Consider the following 6,245-nt stretch of genomic DNA (forward strand, 5'->3'; position numbering starts at 1 on the left):
CTATCACTAATAGCCAAAAAATTAGTATTTACTAATTTTCTAAGATTCATACTAATTGCTTTCTATATGAGAAAAAACACACCTGATCTGTGCAGTCCTCTCAATGCTGGTGTGTAAACATGTCGCATGATAAGTCCTCATAAAGTTTGTGCATAAACAAATTAGCTATTGAAATATCTCGTGTTGATGTTAATACTAATAATACGATCTCTCAACGTTGATGGTAGTCAGTTCAGCACGTTACATCTGACACATATATCCAGTAGTATGCTGAGATGCTGTTAAACCCTACATACATACATGCATACATACCACCCTGCTGGTATGTAATATTTGTGGGTGTCATCTTCGTTTAATAAAGTGTGAAGTTACAAGTTAAAAGTATGAGTTCGCAGGCTCATATATTTAATTATGCAGATGGTGTTTAAAATGTTTCAAAAGTCTTTATAAATGTTTCGGAAGCTTATGGACCTGCACAAGATGGACTGAAGTAATCTTAAATATGATTAGATTTCGTGATAATAGTCCTACCAGCCTGCTAATGTCAGCATTTTGATGATGAATACAATTTGCTTATAAAGTGCAAAATAACCATTTTAAGTGTCTGTTATTTTTAACAGACAGCGCAGATCCTTTTTTCAAGAGTGAGAGTGGCAGTACAAATATTGGCAAAATAACAGAATTTCAAGAAAACCTGTTGTTCAATACGCTGACTAAACAGCTACGCAAACTGATGCAAACTGACAGACCGCTTAAGGACAATTAAATGCACCATATATAATGAAAAAACCAAAGTTATTGTGCTGAACCTATACGTTTTAGTCGGTAACCTCGACCTCTAAATGGACTTCTTCTTTACCTCAAGGGATTCCAGCAGGATTAGGATTAAGCTGTCAAAATTTGAACTGAAGAATTCATAACAACAATTTCAACTGGGACTTTACATTTCCATTTCTAGTGGGGCTTTGCAAGTAAATGATATCAACACCACTTGAAGAGCATTTCTTATTTATGGAGAACTGCAGACTATGCCAATTTTTTTTCTCAACCTACTACAGCAGAGTTAGGAGGTCCATGCACATTGATACCAGTACTGGTCTCCTATGTGCAATAACAGTTTTATCCAGACTGGTTCAATACAAGTTATTTCCCACTGTTGTTATCTCCTGTAATCTGCAGTATTGACAAGCATTGCAAGTTATTTCCTAATCTTATTGTCTCCTGCAATCTGTAATATTGACTATGATGCTCTCCCAATCTGATTTCATTTTATTTTATGTCACTTTAGTACCAATTAATGATAACTGAAATCATTTAGATTGTTTTCTTTGAAAATATTTCTCATTATACCAAATATAGGAACTCAACTCCTAATACCCAATTCTGATAATAAATGCTGAATAATCAAATCTGCTATCCTTTTATCTTTCTTGGATGATGGGTGACTGGAATGTTGAAAATACTGACACTGACATGGCACTGGCACACCAGTAGTCTAAAATGTGACCCACATTGAAAATGGACATTAAATGGTCATGTTGTTTATCTCCACAAAGGTATGGATAATGAATGGATGGATAGACCAACTGAATTGTAAACAAAAAATATGATGCAGCTGAAGAAACAGTAAAAGAACACATTGACCACCTGCTTAGCATATTATTTATTTATTCACCTTGGTATCTTTTCAAAAAGGAACAAATGATGAGCAGAAATTGTCATTTTTTTAACTTCAAAGTTGCAAACTTACCTGCCTCTGGTGTCTGAGGTTATCTTCTGGGTTGTCTGACCATGTCTTCTAATAATAGCACCAACAAATTCACAAACAATCAGTATTCTGAGAAAAAAGTAAAATTGTTCTATTTACACTCCACTCTTCTGGTCTTGAGTTCTGAACGACTGCATTAAATTTTCACTGAAGTGGCATAGAAATGTACATTATTCTCACTTTTTTTCTGGTATAAATAACTGGCCATGAAGCTCAAAATCTTGCTTGCCAGTATAAAGTTACTGGAAGACAAGCTATACAGATCTCCTTTAATTTTTAAAACAAAAATATTTCCTCTAAGGGGAAGATAAAATATATCCTGAAATTTATGGTACATTGCAGAAGTTGTGATTATTTCATGGATTTTCCTTTTTCTTTCCTTCCTCTTCTTTAAACACACATTCCAGGAGGGTATATGTGCAATAAAGTAACCGATTACAATTTTAGCCTTAGAACTTTTGAGACCAATTATAATTCGTTACAGCACATTTCGCTAACTTCAGTTACTCTACCAAACTACCAAAACCTCATTATAAGCATGGATTCCTTACAAACTAGTCTTTTCTCCTACATTTCCAACTAATCCAAAATACTGTAAATATGTTGAATGGCTCCATTATTATTCAAGCATGGCAACATGAAGGTCATAAACAAGGATTTTTGTATCATAGCACTTCAAGATAACTTCATGTGGCACTTTAACCCTAACACTCAAAGCAGAACACTACTTTGACAATATCCTGTTTAATATATATACAATTCTCCCTCGATAACTCGCGCACAACAGGGTCCACAAACAGAGGCTGCACTGTAAGCAAGGATGTCTATTACAGAGGGACCTCTTAAAATTGGAAAATTTGCTTTGACCTTGAGAAAACCATGAGGGAGGAAGCATTAGGGAACTGGGATGTTTAATGACTGAATCCTCATTTTACAATCACGTCGATAATAATTTTTAATAACGCACTTTTTCTAATGAAGTTGCTCATTATTCTGTTTTAAATAACATTTATTTTCAAAATGTCCAACACGTGAAAGCTCGTTCCAACTGGTATCAACAAGCAAAATATCTGTGTATTACATCACTACTTTTTGTTTTCTTGATGAATCTGGTTCCCATAGTGGTGTTTAATAGTATCCTGCTAAATCGGGAGTCACCAGAGCAGGGAACTAGACAAACTGTTGATGCACCACTAAACTAGATTCCTTTTCTTTTTTAAAACACTGGAGTTATTTCATGAGCCAATCATCTATGTCGAAGCTCAATTTTTGTATTGTTGAATTAGTACAATATTGATGTCGTGATTTCACTGGAAGTAATAATGAAACTTCTTGTCATCCTTGAGGATATATCTGTCAGTTCAAAAATTCTCTGAAACTCACTTGCCCACTATGATCCATATCTGTGAAACCAAGCTCTTTATTTTACGAAGTATTCATTTCATTTGTCTGCCTTGCTATCTTTGATCACAGTTATGAAAGAGTCAGTTAATTTAAGGTAGTTTATGTTACATACACAATAAAATTTATAACAGTGTTCGGCTGATCAAATGAAGTGAGTTCACCCGCCATACGACCGGGGCCACTAGATTTTAACTTTGTAGGAATTTAGTGCCTTTTAACTTTTCTTGAACTTCTTTATTTTATTCAAAAGACATTATTGACATGATAGCTTTAAATTTGGTGCAACAGTACAACAAATACTTCCTCAAGTCAGTTATCGAAACAAGGTCGTCACAATTAGTTTCTCAGAGAAATGCTTGCAGACATAGCTGTTACGGTAGATTGATGCATTTTATGTTTAATTGCAAGAGAACGCATTGCATTTATGATGACTACACTTAAAAGGAACCAAAATATAGAACTAGAACACAAATTTCAATTGATAACAAAAATTATTTAATTTGTATTTATTTATTAAAGTACTACCTCCACTCAGCGTGACATTTTCATTGATCTAAATGTCCTTATATATCATTAATTGCTGTGTACTAACAATGTCGTTTGGAAAGAAAATGTAAAAAAATTGTATGACCTATTTTTAAATCTGACATTTCATACTGTTGATTAAAATCTCCAGGTCAGATATACCGTTTTTGACAATAAAACGAGGGATATATCAAAGTTTCCATTACCAATTTTGATCGCAAGTTTTTTCAAGTTCAACAAATAGGGATCAATTTTTGGGGTATTTTCTGGTTTAAAAAATAGGATCCATGCCTGACTCCGCGTTATAAGCAGGTTTGCGAGTTATCAGGGTGTGAATTATCGAGGGAGTGGTGTATCAAGCTTGCAATTATAAACCTGCCTACCCTAAAGTCTCAGTAAGGCAGTTATTTTTTTTCTTCAAGTTTGACCAGTTTTCAGTAAGGTGCAACAAAATATATACAGCTATTGTGGAGTTGGGAAACATGTATTTAAGAAGTTCAGCATTTGAAACATGCAGCAATAGTAAACCTTTAATTTAACTGACAAGTTTGCAAGGTACACATAGCTCTTATTTACCTCTAGTACAATTGCACAAATTTCAGTTGTAAACCCTATGTAGCTCAATGGCTGGTTGTAATGTCTTAAACATAATCCTTTGAATTTTTTTCCATTTCACACGATTGCAATCATATCTCCTGCCATGAGACATACTTAAACTGACACGCATGTCCAATAAACGTAATTGTATTCCTTCATGATTTTATTCACAGTAATTATAATACTTCTTTACCATTTCTATGATGATCATTAAGAGGCTTATTTTCCATTTTAACTTCAACATGCATCTCTTGATGGATGCCATATTTGAAAAAAATTGTATAATAGAGTTTGATGATGCAGATGATTTACATGAAAAGTGTACATTTAGTCTGGTTCCCTAACTCCATTAAATCTAACATGAAACCCAGATCCAAATCAAGCAAGTGTGAGCCCGTTATCCAGATTTTACCACAAAATCATATTTCTGTAGATGTTGCTTTATTCAACAAGTCCATATTTTCAGGGTCCTTCTATCAAGACTTGAAGCAAAATACTAATGGTTGGCAGATCTGTAATTTTAGTTTATCTACTGTCTCAATTTACATTTACATGTACTTGATATCCCATTTGTGATTAAAGGCCCCAGCAAAAAATAAAAATTACATATAAAAAAACAGAGTGCATGTCTGCCAATTTCTGCACGGATCTCTTTAGATCAATCATGATTATGGTGCCTGGTGCAGCTATATTTCAATTACCTCAGTGGCAGGTTTTGGTGGTCTGATAAATTACTGCTGTTTAGACCCCGCTGAATTTGGCTGCGTGAGCCTCCACAAGAGTTGGAAAAGTCACCTCCATGAGAGTTTCCACAGTCACCACCATGCAAGTTGCCAGTTACCACCATGATTGTTGGCATAGTCAACCTGTTGAAAAGCATACAATGTGATGGATCACATAAAACATACCATCTCCAACAAAAGTCACTCAATGGGATTGATGCTCTATTTGAATGGAAAAAATATGTAGGAATTCATTCTTCATCTTGCTTTCTTTATAGTACAGTTTATTGAAATTATTTTAGATATTCTCAAGAAACTCCACCATACCAAAATTTTGGTAGCAAATATTTTCTTACATGTTAGCATTGACAACTTCACAAGACAAGTGCAGTATAAAACAAATATATCCTTGGTGTCTGTTTACTTGTCACAAAATTTCAAGATATATTTCTTTGACTTTTATTCCAAATAAAGTTTTTGAAGAAAATAAAAACAAACAAAAGACAACCTATCATTTAAGGTATTCTGCAAATATATCCACAGACTGGCTTTTGTTAAAAATCCATTCACACCTTTTGCAAACATGCATACAATGCTTGCTATGTTGTTGTTTGGACGAGAACCCTTTCTTTTCAGGAACTATATTTTCCAAAAAGTTGTACTGAAAATCCAGGATTAATAATCACAAGTGTTTATTGAGAATTTCAAATCCATGCCATGATATATTTTGACCACATGGCTTCCAGTGAGTATAGCTGAAACTATACATTTTAATCAATCTCACCTGACAGTAGTACCTTACTTATAGTATTGTAATCACAAATTGTTTAGGGGCCCCAAATGGCCGAGTGGTCTATCTCACCTCTGTCTGCGTGGGTTTGAATCTAGGATTTGGCCAATGTGGGTATGTGAAAAAGCTTGCCAGTAGCTTCTCACGGGTCAGTGGTTTTTCCCGGAGGTTTACTGGGTTCTTCCTCCACCATTAATACTGGCTGCCATGCATAGCCTATCATGTGCTGAAAAATGGCGTTAAACCCAACAGCAACAACAACAACAAATTGTTTAAAAATTTGTGTAATTAATCTAAACTGATATGAGTACCTAATTATAGAATCGTGTAATTACATACAGGCAAAATGATGTAATTGATCGCAACCAATATAAATTGATCAGTTTACCAATATAAATTGATCAGTTATTAAAAAAACGTAGAATTATACAATCAAACA

The 6,245-nt window shown here is 34.2% G+C and overlaps 1 long non-coding RNA gene across 1 annotated transcript in view; it reads right to left on the reverse strand.

Moving 5' to 3' along the window:
- LOC149791328 (uncharacterized) overlaps nt 1-5,107 on the reverse strand; it is a 35,082-nt gene extending 29,975 nt beyond the window's left edge. Inside the window, exons 1-2 of the long non-coding RNA XR_016423170.1 lie at nt 4,996-5,107; nt 1,751-1,837 (exon numbers count right to left, since the gene is read on the reverse strand). This is a non-coding gene — a long non-coding RNA (uncharacterized LOC149791328). The remainder of the gene's footprint in view (nt 1-1,750; nt 1,838-4,995) is intronic.
- Between the last annotated feature and the right edge of the window lie 1,138 nt (nt 5,108-6,245).

This window comes from Sinohyriopsis cumingii, chromosome 9, assembly GCF_028554795.1.
Source record: "Sinohyriopsis cumingii isolate HCF-2022 chromosome 9, ASM2855479v2, whole genome shotgun sequence".
Classification (NCBI taxonomy): Eukaryota; Metazoa; Mollusca; class Bivalvia; order Unionida; family Unionidae; genus Sinohyriopsis; species Sinohyriopsis cumingii.